Raw genomic sequence first — 16,583 nt, forward strand, 5'->3', positions numbered from 1 at the left:
TGAGGATGAGACTTTCATTGAAAGGAAGCCCTCTGCTTTCAGGATAGGATTTCTTCTAAAAAGTAATTCTATGTGTTAAGCCTAAATTTACAACTTCTACCTATTGTGCTCATTGTTATTCTTGCTCCCTTTCTTCAGTCGTGTCTGACTTTCTGTGACCCCATTTAGGGTTTTCTTTGCTGCACAGATACTAGCATGGGTTGCCATTTCCTTCTCCAGCTCATTTTACAGATGAAGAAATTGAGGCAAAGAGAGTTAAATGACTTGCTCAGGGTCACACAGCTAGTAAGTGATTGAGGCTGGATTTGAACTCATGAAGCTAAGTCTTCCTGACTTCAGGTCTATGCCCTGAGCCACCTAACTCATTTAGTAAGTACCTAATAAATGTTTGTTGAATTGAACTGATGAAAGAATTAAGAAACGTTCCAATGTCCTGAGTCCTAACTGCCACATCTGAACCTATCCATTCCTCCTGTGGACTAGTTTCAGGAGAAAAAAAAAATTGGGTTGAAAACATACATGACTTCTCAATACACAATGACTACAACAATGTAAATAGAAAAAAACACATGCAGAGAATAAAAATCAAACGTTGCAAAATTATAAAGAACAAACATGGCTTAAAATAAGAGATGTGAAAGGATACTCCCAACCCACCCTTTTCTGGATGTGGGAAGTTGCACATTGCACATGTTATTGGACTTTTTCAATATATTAACCACTTGTGCTGATTTCTCCTCTTGTTTTCCTTCCTTCCTTCCTTCCTTCCTTCCTTCCTTCCTTCCTTCCTTCCTTCCTTCCTTCCTTCCTTCCTTCCTTTCCTTCTTTCCTTCCTTCTTTCCTTTTTTTTTTCTTTCTCTCTTTTTTTACTTTCAAAAGTACTATTTTTTATGGAATGGCTCTCTGAGAGGGGGAGGGAAATGCTGGAGAAAACGATAGCACTTAATTAAATCTTGGGATCTTTTGGGATGTGGTTGATTTCTTTGTTACTTTAATGGTTACTCAGTCTTAGTCCCACATGGGAAGTCAGGAAAAAAGTGATTAGAAACAGTAAAAAAAAGATATAAATAAAAACTTATTTACAAAGAAAAACAAAGATGCATAATTTCCACTGTCTTCTTTCATTTTTTCACTATCCCTTTCCCTTTCTCCTTTTCCCTTCATTATCTCCCCTTTTCCACTTATCTTCCTTTCCCCTCCCTCCCCCACTTGCTTTCTTAAAGTTCTAACTGTAGGACAGGATAGTCAAGATAAGCCAGATAGTTAAAAGCAAAAACTGAGTTCTTATCTCTAGATACTTGTTCCTAAATCTTTCCTTCCCCTCTAGACTTGTCTTAAAGGCAAAGTGTAGAAAACAGTAGACAAGGTGTTGAAGGTGTTGGTGATAAGCCTTGTCACCAAGTGGAGGTACAAGTTTGATCCCTGTAGGAACTTGGGCTGAGTCTTGCTGACTTCAAGGGCTCTGCCCTAAACCAAAGATGTCTCAGAAATAAGAAACACAGGTTAAGACTCCTGATTATCATTTTGGACTGACAAAAGGGTGAAAACCATGCCATGGTAAAATTACTTTAGAAATAATAAAACTCCTGGGCTTTCTGGGCTTCAGAAAAATTCTACTCCATCTCTTCTAAGGATTATATGTTAATCTGCTCAGTTAGCCATTTTTTACCTTCTCTGATTTCTCCATTAGTCAGGCAAGAAACATTTATTAAGGGCCTACTATGTGCCAGTCAATGTACCAAGTACTGGGGATACAAAAAAAGGCAAAAGACCTCAAGGAACTCACAAGTCTGTGTACAAAACTCACTTAATATGTACTGGTCATTCAAAGTGGTTGCAGGATATTAGTTTTTAAACATCATTGTGGGGGTAGATAGGTCATGTATTTATCATTGCCATTTTGCAGATGAGGAAACTGAGACCAAATTTAATGGGGAATTCTTTCACCTGGAGGAAAGCAATTTGGGTAGGGGATGGGGAATGCTGGAAGCTTTAGTGAAGAAGAGAGTTCAACTTTGTGTGTAAATATACTGGGGTGGGTATGGGCCCATGCCCTAGAAAGTCTGGCCCTTGCCCAACAGGGTTTGGGGAATAGAGAAGAAGGTCCTGAAAAGCATGGGCCCCTGTGGGTGGTTCTCAGCTGTGCCATGCAATAGCTACAGGCCAGCACCTAGGAGCAAAGTCTCTTTCATCTCATCCTAGGTATGTGTCTGACTGAGACTTGGAGAAATGAAATGATTTGCTCAGTATCAAATAGCTAGTAAACAGCATAGTCAGAATTTGAATCCATACCCTCTGACTCCAAGTAAGTACCCTTTCCCTGATACTGTATTATTAGTTTTAGTATATCCCCTCAATTTTATTTTTACTGATTTTTTTCTTTAGAAAAAATATATGACATGCCTTTTTACCCATGATGACTTTGAACTTTTAACTGCTTTTCTTGAAAAAAATCTGAAAATAAATTAAATTTTGGCACTTAATTAAGTGTTGGAATCTCTTGGGATGTGCTTTATTTCTGTGTTACTTTAGTGGTTACTCAGTCTGAGCTTCACATTGGAAAGGTCAGGGAAGAAGTGTTTAGAAGTAGTAACTTTCATGTGTATGTATATGTGTGTGTGTGTGTGTGTGTGTGTGTGTGTGTGTGTGTGTGTTTATGCTGGTGACAGGATTAAGAAACTCTCTCACTAAATGGTCTATTAGTCATTTCCCTCCCCACTTTACTGCAAAGAGCAGTGTCTAAGTATAGAAAGAGCAAACAGGTTCTGATAAATAATAAATGCTGTTGGTTATTGGGAAACTGAAATAGGTCAGTTTGCTCTACAGGGATTTGCTACTGTGCTTGTGTCTTTATAGGAATTATGTGACAATTAAGTCTGTACTTGATTGTGAAAATAAGAGAAAAACAAGAAAATAAGAGAGACTTGCCAATGAGATCTGGTAGATTGCTGCTCTGTTATTCTGTCTGTGCATGTTGAGGAATGCAGGATTGATGGGAGTGCATTAAGACCAGATCATATTAAAAAAGTATTTCCTCCTCTCCTCTCCCCCAACCTTTCCTTTAGCACATAGATCATTCTCTCATTCCCCAAATTCACATGGCAAAGGGATGAACTGTCTGTCTATGTAAGCTGGGTACTTAACTTTCAAGGAGATAAACTTGTTATTAGCCATTTGTTTCAATCTGTTCATCTGTCAAGAGGAGTTGATTATTTGTGGCACAGTGAGGAGGTAGGGTAGCTTAGTGGAAAAAGCTCTGAACCTAGAGTCAGAAGACTTTAATTAAGATCCTACCTCTGCCACTTCCACCATGTATAATCTTGGGTGAATCATTTAACCTCCCTGGGCCTCAGTTTCCTTATCTGTTAAAAAAATCAAAATAAAGTAGATTACCTCCAAGATCCCTTTAAGCTCTAAATTTGTGCTCCTACTATTGAGATACAAATAGCCTAATAAATTCTCTTAAAATGGCATAGCTTACAGAATCTGAGAGTTGGAGGAAACTCAGCTGTCATCTAGTGTAACCCGAAAAGAATCCTTACAACAATGTACCTAATAAGTCACAAGAATGTACCTAACAAGTGGTCATTGCAACCTTTGCTTGTAGACCTCCAGTGAAATACTTTAGAATATAATTGTCAAGATTAAATTTTAAATTTAAGATTATCTTAATAAATATCAGCTCGAAGTTGGGATGATTTGAGGAAAGTCAGATTCCAAGTTTGGATTGTTTAATAGTATTCTAAAGGGGTAGTTGGCAATGGGGCAGGCCACAGAATCATTACTCAGAACTCACTGAGACACTATTTCAAATCATATGCTATGCTTTTATCAGAAATGGTTGCTTAGTTTCAAGTTCAATTTAATTCAGTATATATTCATTAATTATCTACAATATACAATGTACTATGCTAGCTAGTGATAATAAAAATCTTTTTAAAAAAAATAGTCCCTGTCCTCAAGAAGCTTATAGTCTTTTGAAATGATAGAGTAGAAGTTATGTTCCCTCTTACACTCCAATTTTACCTTTCATATTAAAAGCTCTCAGCACAGTGGTGAAGTCCACAACATTTATCTTAGTTGCCATCTCATCACCCTTTTTGAATCCCTCTTTTTCCTTCTAGATCCCTCTTCCGCAATACTAAGTGCCTAGTGACTTTGTTCTTCCTACATGTGACGGCAGATCTATTTTAAGGCCTGCTAAGTGAAGCAAGCTACCCTACATGTTCTCATAACTTCTATTAGAGCTTCTGTTCCTATACTCCCAGCAGCAAGATCTGTTTAATTCACGCTAACGTGAGAAGACCTTACAGTTACTGTGCTAACACCAGTAAATTTTTTTTTTGATTTAGAAAAGGTTGTAAATCAAAATGAATGGATTCTTATCAGTAGAATTTAATTTAGCCTCTCAAATTATATTCCCTACTGATTCCTATTGGCCTAAGTAGAAGCTGGGTCTGGCAGACTACAAAAGCATTTTCTGATGCAAAACAAGGAAGCCCCATCCTTTATTGACCTGATTTATGCAATATGGAATGGGTTATTTGTCACATTTTTCCCCACCATTATTTGTGTGCATACATTATACAGTCAATTCTCAATATTTGCATGTTTAACTTTCCTAACTTCAGCTTAGCTGAACAAGCTGTGGCATAAGATTGTGATGAATATTTTTGTGCTATAAGAAATGACAAGCAGGATGATTTCAGAAAAACCTTGAAAGACTTAGATGAACTGATGCATAGTGAAGTGAACAAAACCACGAGAGCTGCTATACGCAGTAACGGCAATACTGAATGATGAAGACCTGTGAATGACTTAGCTATTTTAAGCAATACAATGATCCAAGATAATTCCAATGAACTAATTTTGAAGCACACTATCCAGAGAAAGATTTGATATTGTTTGGATACAGACTGAAGCATGCTATTTTTCACTTTCTTTTTTTTTTTTATTCAAGTGTTCTTATACCAAATAACTAATATGGAAATGTTTTACATCATTGCACAGGTATAACCTATAATCAGATTGCTTACCATCTCAGGGAGGGGGGGGGGAAGGATAGAATTTGGAAGTCAAAACTGAAAAAATATTAAAGAATAGTTTTAACATGTACTTGGGAAAAAATAATATATATTTTTTAAAAATGAAACAACTTTCCCAACTTCAAGCATTTGTGTGATTTTATTCGTAGTCTCATTTTCACTTTTGCTACACAACTATGCACAGTAGAGAAAAAAATAAGAGGCACAATGCATGCAAGTTTTTGGACGGGTTGGTATCGTACTGATGATGAACGAGCTCCCAAGATTGTGCCACTCACAATTTCCAAGGTTGAAGGGTGGCTTGGCATACTCAACCAGCTACTAATTTCATCCTCCGTAGAAGCCTTGTTAAATCTCAACTTGCCTCTGATAAACTCCCATACTCTGAGTTCCTTAAGGATCTCAAACAGCTCAGGAAAACAGACTTCACAGATGGACTACTTCAAGCTGGTATATTCTTCATGATGATCTCCAATGCCATCCACCATCTGTGAGGGACAAAGGGTCGAAGGTAATGTTGAGAATCAAGTATTGGTGTCTTCTGACAGCATTAACTAAAGTCTCAGTAACCTGTCCCTTGGTTTTCAGAGGGTGGCCAAGGTAGAGAGGTTTATAGCAATATAGTATGCAGTAGAATGCCCCCATACTGGCATCTGACACAGTGGAAGGTAAGATTCAGGTTAAAAAAATTTTTTAGTTTTAAGAATTTTATTTGCTGTATAGTATTTATGGTATTGTAGATTTCACGTGCTATGAAAAGTGAATATTGTCTGAAATAATTTTTGTTATTGAGATCTTAGCACAAAAGACCACAGAATTCTAGGAAATTATTAGAGAGAAAAATGTTTTGCTTGTTACCAATTTTATTTTGTATACTGCATTTTATGGGTCATTTCATGGCTACTGTGTTAGGAAAAGTACACGTTAGCAGAATTAATGTTTTATTATAGAGTTACATGCAGAAAAATGTATTTTTAGCAATTTCTCATGAAAGATTATAGTTTCTGGTGGTTATGTAAACCCAATCTCCTATTTCTCATAGATTCAATGTTATCAACATTTTTACCTTCTCACTGTTTCTAGGAATGTTACCCTTGTAAAAGTTGAGGATTGACTGTATGTTATGTTGAGAGGCACTATGACCTAATTGTTAGGAAGCCAGATCTGGGGTCAGAGATTTCTTGCTTGACATTTCCACCCGAATGACCCAAAGGCAACTCGAACTCCACGTAACCAAAACAATTCATTCTCTTTCCCTCTAGACCTCCACTTATCCTAACTCTTTTCCTACCTCTTCTCAAGGCTCAGTTGAAGCCTCACCTCCTTCAAAATACCTTTCCTGATTTCCCTTTTTGTTAGTTCTGCTCCCCATTCCCATTTGTAATGTTGTAAGTATGCAGTATTTATATATTTGTAAATATGTATAATATGTATATTTGTATACATGTATAAGTATGTACAATATATAAATATGTATATTTATATATTTATTTATATTTATAGTATTTATATATTTATATGTATAATTTATTTATTATATGTATTATATGTATAATATATTTATTTATGTATCTGTAAACATATTGTATCTCCCTAGTTGAATATAAGTTCCTTGAGGACAGGTACTCTCACTTTTGTGTTTGATTCTCCAGCACCTTACACAGTTACTGACATAGGACGTGGTATAGAGGACAGAATGCTAGATGTGGAATTATTAAGACCTGGATTCAAATACTGCCTCAGAAACTCACTGTATGACTTTGGTCAAGTCATTTAACCTCTATGGGCCTCAGTTTCCTCATCTGTAAAATAAAGGGGCTGGACTTGATGACCTTTAAGGTCACTCCCAATTCTAAATCTATAATTCTGTGAAAGGCTTGTTGACTGATCGAGCCAGGAAGACCTGTGTTCAAGTGCTTTCTTTGAGATAGACTAGCAATTTAAGCATAGACAAATCACTTAATTTCTCTGTCTTTCTCCTCTAACTCTGAAGCAATACTATGGTAAGAGCGTAAGGATATGGTAGAATTTCCAATTTGTACTAGCAAAAGCAATTTTTAAAGAATTATTTCTAACCTTTCCAAATTTCTAGTTTGGACTAATGAAATCACAAATGTGGACAAAAAAAGGTATCTACAAACATGAAAATACTAGTACTAATGTTGTCTTCCAGCCAAAGAAAAACATAGTACTATGTAGCCATAAATCTGCTCGTTTTGTATATCTGGCCATGCTGTTCCTTACTGCATCGCTTAATACAGAATTTTTCTGCTTAAATAGTGACATGGAGACTTAGACAAACATCCATAATTAAATAATCATGAATAGCACTTGGAATAATAAATAATCCAAAAGGAACACAGATGTCTTATAATAAGCAATTCAATAAACTTTGTCAAACTGTTTTAAGAATAAAGTCATATACGCTAACAGCAGTAATTAAAATCTGAATAAACCCAAAGGAAAGACTGGGAATGATTTTTTTTTATTGTGAATAAACATATTAGTCACATTTATTCAGCTGTAATTTATGTAGTTTTTAAAATGAGTTATGAGTCTCATTCACTTCTACAAGTAATCATTGGGTTCACAGCATGGATGAGACCTCTGATGTACACTTGAGCTGGGCTTAGCATAGCCTGTTCATTTCTTTTATATTGTAATTTAATTCTGTATTGGATTAGACCGCTCAGTCATTTATTAAGTACCTACTATGTGCCAGGCACTGTACTAAATACTGGATATACAAAGAAAGGCAAAAAAAAATCTCTGCTTTCAAGTAGTTCACAATTTAATGGGAGAGACGATATGAAAACAACTATATATAAATAGGATACATACAGGATAAATTGAAGATAATCACAGAAGGAAGGCACTAACATTAAGGGGGGGGTGTCAAGAAAGGCTCCTCACAAAAGGGGAGATTTTAGCTGAGACTTGAAGGAAGCCAGAAAAACCAGGAAACAAAGATAAAGAGGGAGAGAATACTAGGCATGAGGTATAGCTAGTAAAAATACAGAGAGTTTGGAGATAGAATATCTTGAAAGAAGCAGTGCAGAAGCCAGAGTCACTGAATCTGAGAGTATGTAGGATGGGCATCAAGGTACAAGAAGAGTAGAAAGGAAGGAAGGCACTAGATTGTGAAAGACTTTGAATATCGGACATGAGATTTTGTAACTGATACTGGAGTTAATTGTATAGGAGGGTGACATGGTCAGATTTGCACTTTAGGAAGATTGATGTAAGATGGACAGGAATGAAAAAAGACTTGAATCAAGTAGAACAACTTACCGGCCATTGCAATAGTCCTGGTATGATATGATGAAGGCCTGCGCTAGAGTGGTAGTGATATCAGTTGTCAGAGAAATGAAGGGAGATTACAAAGGTCAAATTGACAAGACTTGGCAAAAGACTGCGTATGGAAGATGAAAGAGAGAGAAGTCAAGGGAGATACCTACTTTGTTAGTCTGGATGCCTGAGAGGTGGTGGTGCCCTTAACAATAATAGGGAAGTTAGGAAGGTTTTTGGTGGAAGATAATGGCTCTTTTTTGGACATGTTGAGTTTAAGATGTCTACAGAATATCCAATTGGTGATGTCCAAAAGGCCAGTGGAAATGTAAGTTTGTGGTTAGGAGAGAGGTAGGGCCTGGATAAGTTGATCCAAGAATCATTTGCATAAAGATGATAATTGAATGCTGATGAGGTCAAATACTCAAATAGTGTAGAGGGAGAAAACAAGAAGACCCACAGGGCAGAGCCTTGAGGGAGCATGAAGTAGATGAAGAGGAAAGCAAAGGAGATTGAAGTGGTAAGACTGGTAGGTAGGATACTAGAACTAGGATAAAAAAATGTTCTGGAAACCTAGATAAGAGAATATCAAGAAGAGTGATTGTGTCAAAGGCTGCAAAGAGGCCAAGAAGGATGAAGATGGAAAAAAGGCTATTCAGTCTGGCAACTAAGAGATCATCAGCTGAATTATGGGGCAGGAAAAGAGTTGAGAAGAGAGTGAGAGGAGAAAGGAAGTGAAAACATTCGTTTAGACAGCCTTCTCAAGGAGTTTAGGCACAAAAGGGAGGAGAGAGATATGAGATGATTGCAGGGGATAAGTAAGTAAATCCAGTGAGGTGTTTTGTTTTTTGGTTTTTGAGGATGAGGGAGAAATGAGCATATTTATAGATGGTAAGGAAATAGTTGGTGCACAGGGAGAGAAGGCAAGATGAGTGACACAGTATAGATAAGGGGTCAGGGCAATATGCTGGAAGAAAAGGGAGGAAATGGGATTAGTTGCATGTAGAGGAGTTTTCCTTTGCCTGGAGAAGGACTACTTCAGGAGACAGAGGTAAAGAAAGCAATAGTGGCATCTGGGTGATCTGAGATGAGGAGGAGGGGAGAAGAGGAATCTTTTGGCAAATGGCCTCAATTTTTTCAGGGAAAATTCAGTGGAACAAGGTTCTCAACTGAGAGGGTGCTACAGGAGGTTTGAGGCAAGATAACAAGGTTTGTAGAAATGCTGTGGTGAGTGGGATAGTTGATTTAATTTGGGAGTTGTAAAAAGATTGCCTTGCCCCAGTGAGGGCCCAGTTGAGATTATGCATCATAAATTTGTAGTGGACCCAGTTGTCATAGTTTTGTGACTTTCTCTAGCTTCATTTAGCAACACATGAATAGGAATGAAGGCAGTATGAATGAAGGCAGTATGAATGAAGAAGACTAGGCTTAGCAGGGCATGATTGGTGGCAAGGGTCTTGAGAGAAGAAGACAATGTAGAGTTCAACTGGTTCATCAAATGGTAAAAATGAGAAAGGGAAGAAAGTGTAGTTTTTGCCTGAGAAAGAACTGAGGGGTTGTGGGATTAGAGGTCATAGTGAGGATAAGGATAGTGTTTTGTGTTGAAAGGCAGAGGGAAAGGTAGAAGAATAGATTATAATTGGATAAAGAATTTCAGAGTTCATATAAATGGAAGTGATGCCTTTTCAGGTGATGGCAAGATTTAGGGTATGAGTAAGTTGAGGAACTTAGAGGTTAGAGTGTTTGAAAGAATATGAATATATATGTGGAAGTCCTTTAATATAAGGACATGAGTTGGGAAGGACAGGAAAACTGTGAGCCAGGGACCAAATTCATTGAGGAAATGATGGTATCTGAGGGTTAACAATAATTGACATGGGAAGGGTACAATCAAGTGGGAGTTTGGTAATTGTTGAGGAATGAATTCAGATAGCTTATAAACATCTCTAGGGATTAGATCTTGGGGCAGAATCCTCTCAGGACCTTAGGAAGCTCAAGTAAGGGGACAAATGAAGATGAAGGAATGACATTTTTCCTCTTAACTCCTCTTAAGGCAGGAGACTAGTCAAGAGATGGTAGGATGGAATGGCTTTTCTCCCCTTAGCAGAAAGACTAGTGAGTGCTGGGATATAATTTCTCTACTTTGCTAGAAAGGCAGGAGATCCAGAACAATAGAATGGCATTTCTTCTCTTCTCAAGGAAGGCAGGAGACTGTGGACAATGGAATGGTGTTTCTCTATTTCTCCAGGAAGATCCAAGATTCTCATCCTGGTGCTGGTGCTACTGCATAATGACACTAGAGTCAAGTCACTTAATTCTTTGGTGCCTCAATTTCCTCAAGTAATGAAGTGGAACCAGAGGCCAAGACCTCAGAAGCAGGAATGCTTTTAAGTAGAGACAGCAAAATTTGAGACAAGCAGCAGGTAGCTGAGCTTGTAGGCATCCATCTCAGCATTGGGCAGTTCTCTTGTAGGCCCAGTTCTTGCTTTGCTTGCTTTTTGGAGTCTAGACAGAGTCTTCAACCAGACCCAAGGGAAAACAAATATGTAGGACATGCTCCTAGGCTTCCTCTTAAGCTGAAGATTGCTGTGTCCAGTTACAGGCAATTAGAGGAAGGGAACCTAGGACCCCCAAGGATCACCTTGTCCACATCAATTTGTTTTGTGACAGGAAATCCTGTCTTTCTTATTCTGTTTTACAATCACATTATTCTTCATTCATTCATGGCAGAATGGTGGGGTAGTGGGGCATGGGGAAGTCTAGAAAACACCAGTAACTTACTGCCTGTCATTCCTGTGCTTTATTAGCCTGTGGTTCATTTCCACCTTCACAATGTGAGATATTCATCCAGGTCTCTGTGGAGCCCATATCTATGGGCAGTTTGTTATCCCTTCTCTGTAGAACCATGGTCTAATGCTTCTTCTCTCAGCCTGCATATGGCAAGTGGAGATAATAACACCTGTCCTCCCTACTTCATAGGGCTGCTATAAAGCTCAAATTGAGATAGTGGGTTTTGAAAAATGTGAAAAACAGCCAAGTAATTATGAAGTATTATTGTTGGCATTTCTGTAAGGAAGAATCATGTAAGGGATGGTTTTACAGTATTGGGCCAAATTACCTAAAGTACTGCTGAGTTTGGGATTCAACAAATGGATACTCTATGATGATACATCTTAGAAAATATAAAGTTGGTGAGGTGGATTCTACCCCTTTGTGTTGTTTGTCAAGGATTGGGGTGGCTCTCTGTAGTTTTTTACAGGGAAGGAAGGAAGGAAGGAAGGAAGGAAGGAAGGAAGGAAGGAAACAAGCATGTCTTAAGTGCTTAATAAGTGCCAGATACTGTGCTAAGTGTTTTACAAATATCATCTCATTTGATCAGCACAACAACCCTGAGAGGTGGGTGCTATTATCACTGTCATTTTATAATTGGGGAAACTGAGGCAGGCAGCAGTTAAGTGACTTGTCCAGGGTCACACAGTTAGAAAGTGTCTGAGGCTGTTAGGTTTTCTCAAGTCCAGTCCCTGCATACTATCCAATGTATCATCTATCTGCCTTTAATAGAAGGGAAAGAATGCCTTCTGTGGCTCGGTTCACACCCATTCCAAGTAGCATGGTAGCAGTGTTAAGAGCAATGGATTTGGAGTCAGAGAATGTGGGTTTGAATCTCACCATCTTCACTTACCTACCTCTCTGGGGCTCAGTTTTCTCCTCTGAAAAATGAGGGGCTTGGGCTAGAAGGCCCTTTGAGTCCCCCTTCCAGATATGAAGCTATAAATCCTATGGGCAGCCCATTTTGAGGGAATAGCTGAGGGCAAGATGGGATAGAGTTTGGGATCACACATATGGAAGTTGTGTACATTATTCACATGAGACATCTTGTGATATACTTTACTCCTCCAGGACAGTCTTCAACTAAAAATGTATAGCAACTTAACATGTGGAAGTTGCTAGTTACTAACTTCTTTGATATTCTCACTAAATTTTGGGTCCAATCTTCTAATAGATATTTTGATAGTTAACATCTAAGTTTTCTCTTCTTGAGATCACATTGTTTCAGTGTTTTCACTATTAAGAACTCCCTATCCAGGTTGACCTGTTCAGGTGATCCAGAGACATTAGATAGAGATCTTCTGTCTTGGTCTTCCATGTTCCACAGGGTGTGAGCTGATAAATTGGCAGAGGGAGAGAAGTAGAGGGAGTCAGATCTTAAGTCACAGTCCTCTTTAGGTTCACTTGATCAATTTGGTTGGAGATTAAAGGGTGTGGGCCTTGCTGCAGTCCATCTGATTGGTCTTCACTGATTGGAGTTGCCTCCTGATGATTGATTGACTGAGGCTCAGGAGGATGGACAGCTATCCAGAAGCTGTCCCATCTGTGATTGGAAGTAACTTTTTATTTTCCTGTTCTTTCTCTAGGACTTCCAAATCAGGGTACATCAAGGAAGAGAAAATGGAAACTCATGGGACAAACACATGGTGAGTGGCATATGCTTGTTTTTTGTTTGTTTGTAGGCAATTGGGGTTAAGCAACTTGCCCAGGGTCAACTGTTTGGTCTGAGGCTGGATTTGAACTCAGATCCTCCTGATTTCAGGGCAGGTGCTCTATCTACTGCACCACCTAGCTGCCCCTGGCATAGGCTTGTTTCTGTGAGCTGATAGGAAGTGACATCAAAGTTGGATTTTAAAAGGATGATTTCCCAGGTCATCTCTGAGTTGATTAATTTTCTGTTCTGTCTTCTCCAGGAAGACTTATATTTAACTTTGTACTCCTGTAGCTATTGGATTATTTTGAAATCAGTTACATTTACTGAACTTCCAAAAGCCCCCTTTTCTAAAATGCTCCTACTCCCTATCCCTCTCTTCTCCATCTCTCAAAATCCTTTTCAGTGATCAAAGCCAAACTGAAGTCTCACCACCTCTGTGGTCTTTGGTGCTACTTTGGCTAAGAGCCACCTCTCCTTTCTTGAAACTCCTATTCCACTTATTTATGCTACACAATTTAGTGCTTTATTATATAACCTGTTAAAACTTTATTTAATTGCATTGTGTTTAAGTATTTTTAACCACCCCCAACGTTTTGTAAACTTCTTACATTCCACAACAACAAACAAATGTAGGAATTCAGCAAATACAATTGTTGTTTCTTTTTATAAAACTGTATCTGACTTACTGGATCATAGGGGATATTTCATAGTTGTAATGTGGGGAAAGAGCACTGTTGTATCCCCTCTATTCTCAAACTGGAAATAAAATGGGTGCCCACCAATTGGATTATTGCTAAATGTATAGTAATGTAGGAATTTAATGGAATATCACTGTGCTATAAGAAATGATGAATGTGAGGAATTCAGAGAAACGTGGAAAGAACTATAAGAAATGATGCAGAACAAAGAAAGAAGAACCAGGAGAACAATATAGAGGATGATTAGAACCGTACCTGAGATGAACTCAGATGCATTATAATGGATAATTTTGGTTTTGGAGGATGAAAGACGCATTGAGGCATGGGAGATGACAGGTGAAGAGTACTTTAACATACGGTTGCTTTATCAGTTGGTTTTGCTTAACTAGTTTTCTTTGTTATAAAGGAAAGATTCAATATTAGGGAAGGATACTCAGAAATAACAAGAGGTTAAAAAAACTTCAAAAGGAATAACTATGAAAATATAAAAAGGGGGAGAGCACTTAGACTTGAAATCATGAAAGGAGGGCTCCTATATTTATCTATGTGATCTTCAACAAGTCACTTAAATTCTCTAAGCCTCAGTTTCAACATCCATATGATGGGGATAATAAAACATACTACTATGAGTCTAATACCATTCAGTCTGATTTCCTTGTCCAAAACACTCCCTCCCTGAGTACCACTCCTCTATATGTACTGTCTTCCCATGTTAGAATATAAGTTCCTTGAGGGCAAAGACTGTTGATTGCTTATATTCTGCCCCCCACCCCCCAGCATTTAACACAGTGTCTTTATATGTGCTTTATAAACATTTTTTCATTTTCATTCATTCATTCATTCACCTGGAAACCTATGTGAATAGGAGTTATTATTATAGGTCAGTGTTTCTTTTCCATGCACTTCTAATAATACAAAATGGCCTTTTACTCTCTGCCCACCATCATCAATTTCACTCAAAATTATTCTAGTTTCTTCACTTGTCTTTATTATCAAAGGACTCATTTCCATCCTCTCAGGAACAACAGAGGAGGCCTCTTCATTTCAGCAGAGTTTTTACAGAAAACTATACAGTCTGCATGTTGATCACCAAGTCATCAGTTGGATCCCCCTGTGGTCAAGTCAATTCAGTTATTTAAATGATGAAAATAACCAGCTTGTTATACTGCTCCTCCGGTTATTTCAACCATATTAAGCCCTGCAGGGCTCCAATTAATTGCTTTAAAGAAAAGCAGCTTATGGTAGCCAAAATGTTAATTAGCTACATTTGGGTTGATTCAATTGAGCCATACTTGAGTTCTCGTTCTTTATGTATAATTTTAACAACCTTATTATGCCTCTTTTTTTATCCACAGTCTTTCTTCCAGTATTTCTTTCAATATCACATTGTGGTATTTTCTCAACCAACTTCCTTCTACTGTACCTTTTATGAAGCTAGTTTTCTTGGTAGAGATATTTGGGATAGTTTTTTACCACCAATCAAATTCCCCTTTTAATTGCTACCATGAACCTTTTGATCTTACCAAATAGTATGCTTTGGTGAAAAGTCGGTCACAGTAAGGAGCATAGATTCTCAGGTGAATATTTTAATTGTTGGGTCCTCAGTTCCTTTCAAGTTATGTCAGGTGATATCAAGATCATAGTATTATAGCGGGGAAGGTCAGTGGAGGCCATCCAGTCCAACTCCAATGTCTTATAGATGAGAAAATTGATGCTCAGAGAGGTTAAAGACTTGCCCAAAAAGTACAAAGAGAGTAAGAGATAGAGGTGGGATTTATCCCCTGTGGAACCCATGTCCTCAAACTCTTAATCCAATTTTTTTTTTTACAATGCCACATTATCTCTAAGTCTCCATATGTATTTAACACTCCAGGCATATCCTTCCCAAATTACAAGGCAGGTCCTCTGCAGTGGGTTCAAGGTACTCTGTGGGTTTGGTTAGAGTCGACACAGATTCAAGTAATTCATACAGGGTCATGGCAGATGATGTAATGCTCAGGTTCCTGTTTGATCTTTAAAAAAATCATCTACTGTTTTTTTTTAGTTCTGCTCTTGATATTAATGTCAGTGTATGGTAAGGACCCATTATACCTCCTTTGCAACTAAAAGTGTTTGTGTTAAGACTATTAATGTGAAAATGTTCTTAAGTCTATTAATACATGAATCATGGTGAGATAACATTGTGAGCAGGATGGCTTTTCCCCACTTCAGAATTGCTGCTTCTGACATTTACTACTCACTAAATATAATCTTTTGGACAAGTCACTGAACTTTCCTGGGCCTCAATTTCCTCACTGCCTTTGAAATTCTTTACATGCTAGATCTATTATCAATGGATCCATCTCTTCCTAGGAAATCCTTCTTTTTCAGGTCCTCCATGAAGCCTTCCCTGATAGAATATTTCATGATGATAAATGATTCCTTCCTTCTTGGATCTCCCATGCCACTCTTTTTACCCTTTTCTCTGTAGACTTAATCATTTTCTGACTTGTAGTTATAATGTCCTTGTGTCATTTCTCCCCATCTAGACTGAAAGCTCATTGAGAGTGGTATACAGTGTTGGTTTCCACCTTTATAACCACAGGGCCTTCTGCATTGGAATGTTTGAACTGAATTCAAGTCAGCTTTTCAAATTTCTCATGATATTTTGTTACTAAACTTTGAATGAGATCTGAATCAGACAGCCAGGAAATTGGATTAGATTAACTGTGCTGAGTGAAAAAAAAAATCAAAATTTATTGAACATGTTTTCTTTGAAATAGAAATGAAACATCAGAAGACAGGCAAAGGCTTTCCATACATTAACTATCTTTCCTTACAAACATTGTTTGGAAGCAGACAATTTTCTCTCCTTGCCTTCTTTCTTGCCCCTGCCAACTCCTGTGAAAGTAATTTTCCTCTTAGCACAATCCAGATACAACTTTTCTCCCAGCATTAGCATTGGTGTGATTTCCAAACTGAGTCTTTCCTACCAGTTTCCTCTCTTCTCTGTATATCACATAGCCTCAGGACTTGATTCATACCTTGACTCTTTTTGAATGAAATCTGCTTTCATGCCATAATCATTTC

General features: G+C 37.9%; 1 long non-coding RNA gene across 3 annotated transcripts in view; it reads left to right on the plus strand.

Moving 5' to 3' along the window:
• LOC110222929 (uncharacterized) overlaps window positions 1–16,583 on the plus strand; it is a 69,399-nt gene that overhangs the window by 31,075 nt on the left and 21,741 nt on the right. For all 3 annotated transcript variants that reach the window (XR_013487516.1, XR_013487514.1, XR_013487515.1), the window contains one exon: window positions 12,749–12,808. This is a non-coding gene — a long non-coding RNA (uncharacterized LOC110222929). The remainder of the gene's footprint in view (window positions 1–12,748; window positions 12,809–16,583) is intronic.

Source organism: Phascolarctos cinereus, unplaced genomic scaffold (assembly GCF_003287225.1).
Source record: "Phascolarctos cinereus isolate Bilbo 61053 unplaced genomic scaffold, phaCin_HiC Scaffold_5;HRSCAF=322, whole genome shotgun sequence".
Lineage (NCBI taxonomy): Eukaryota > Metazoa > Chordata > Mammalia > Diprotodontia > Phascolarctidae > Phascolarctos > Phascolarctos cinereus.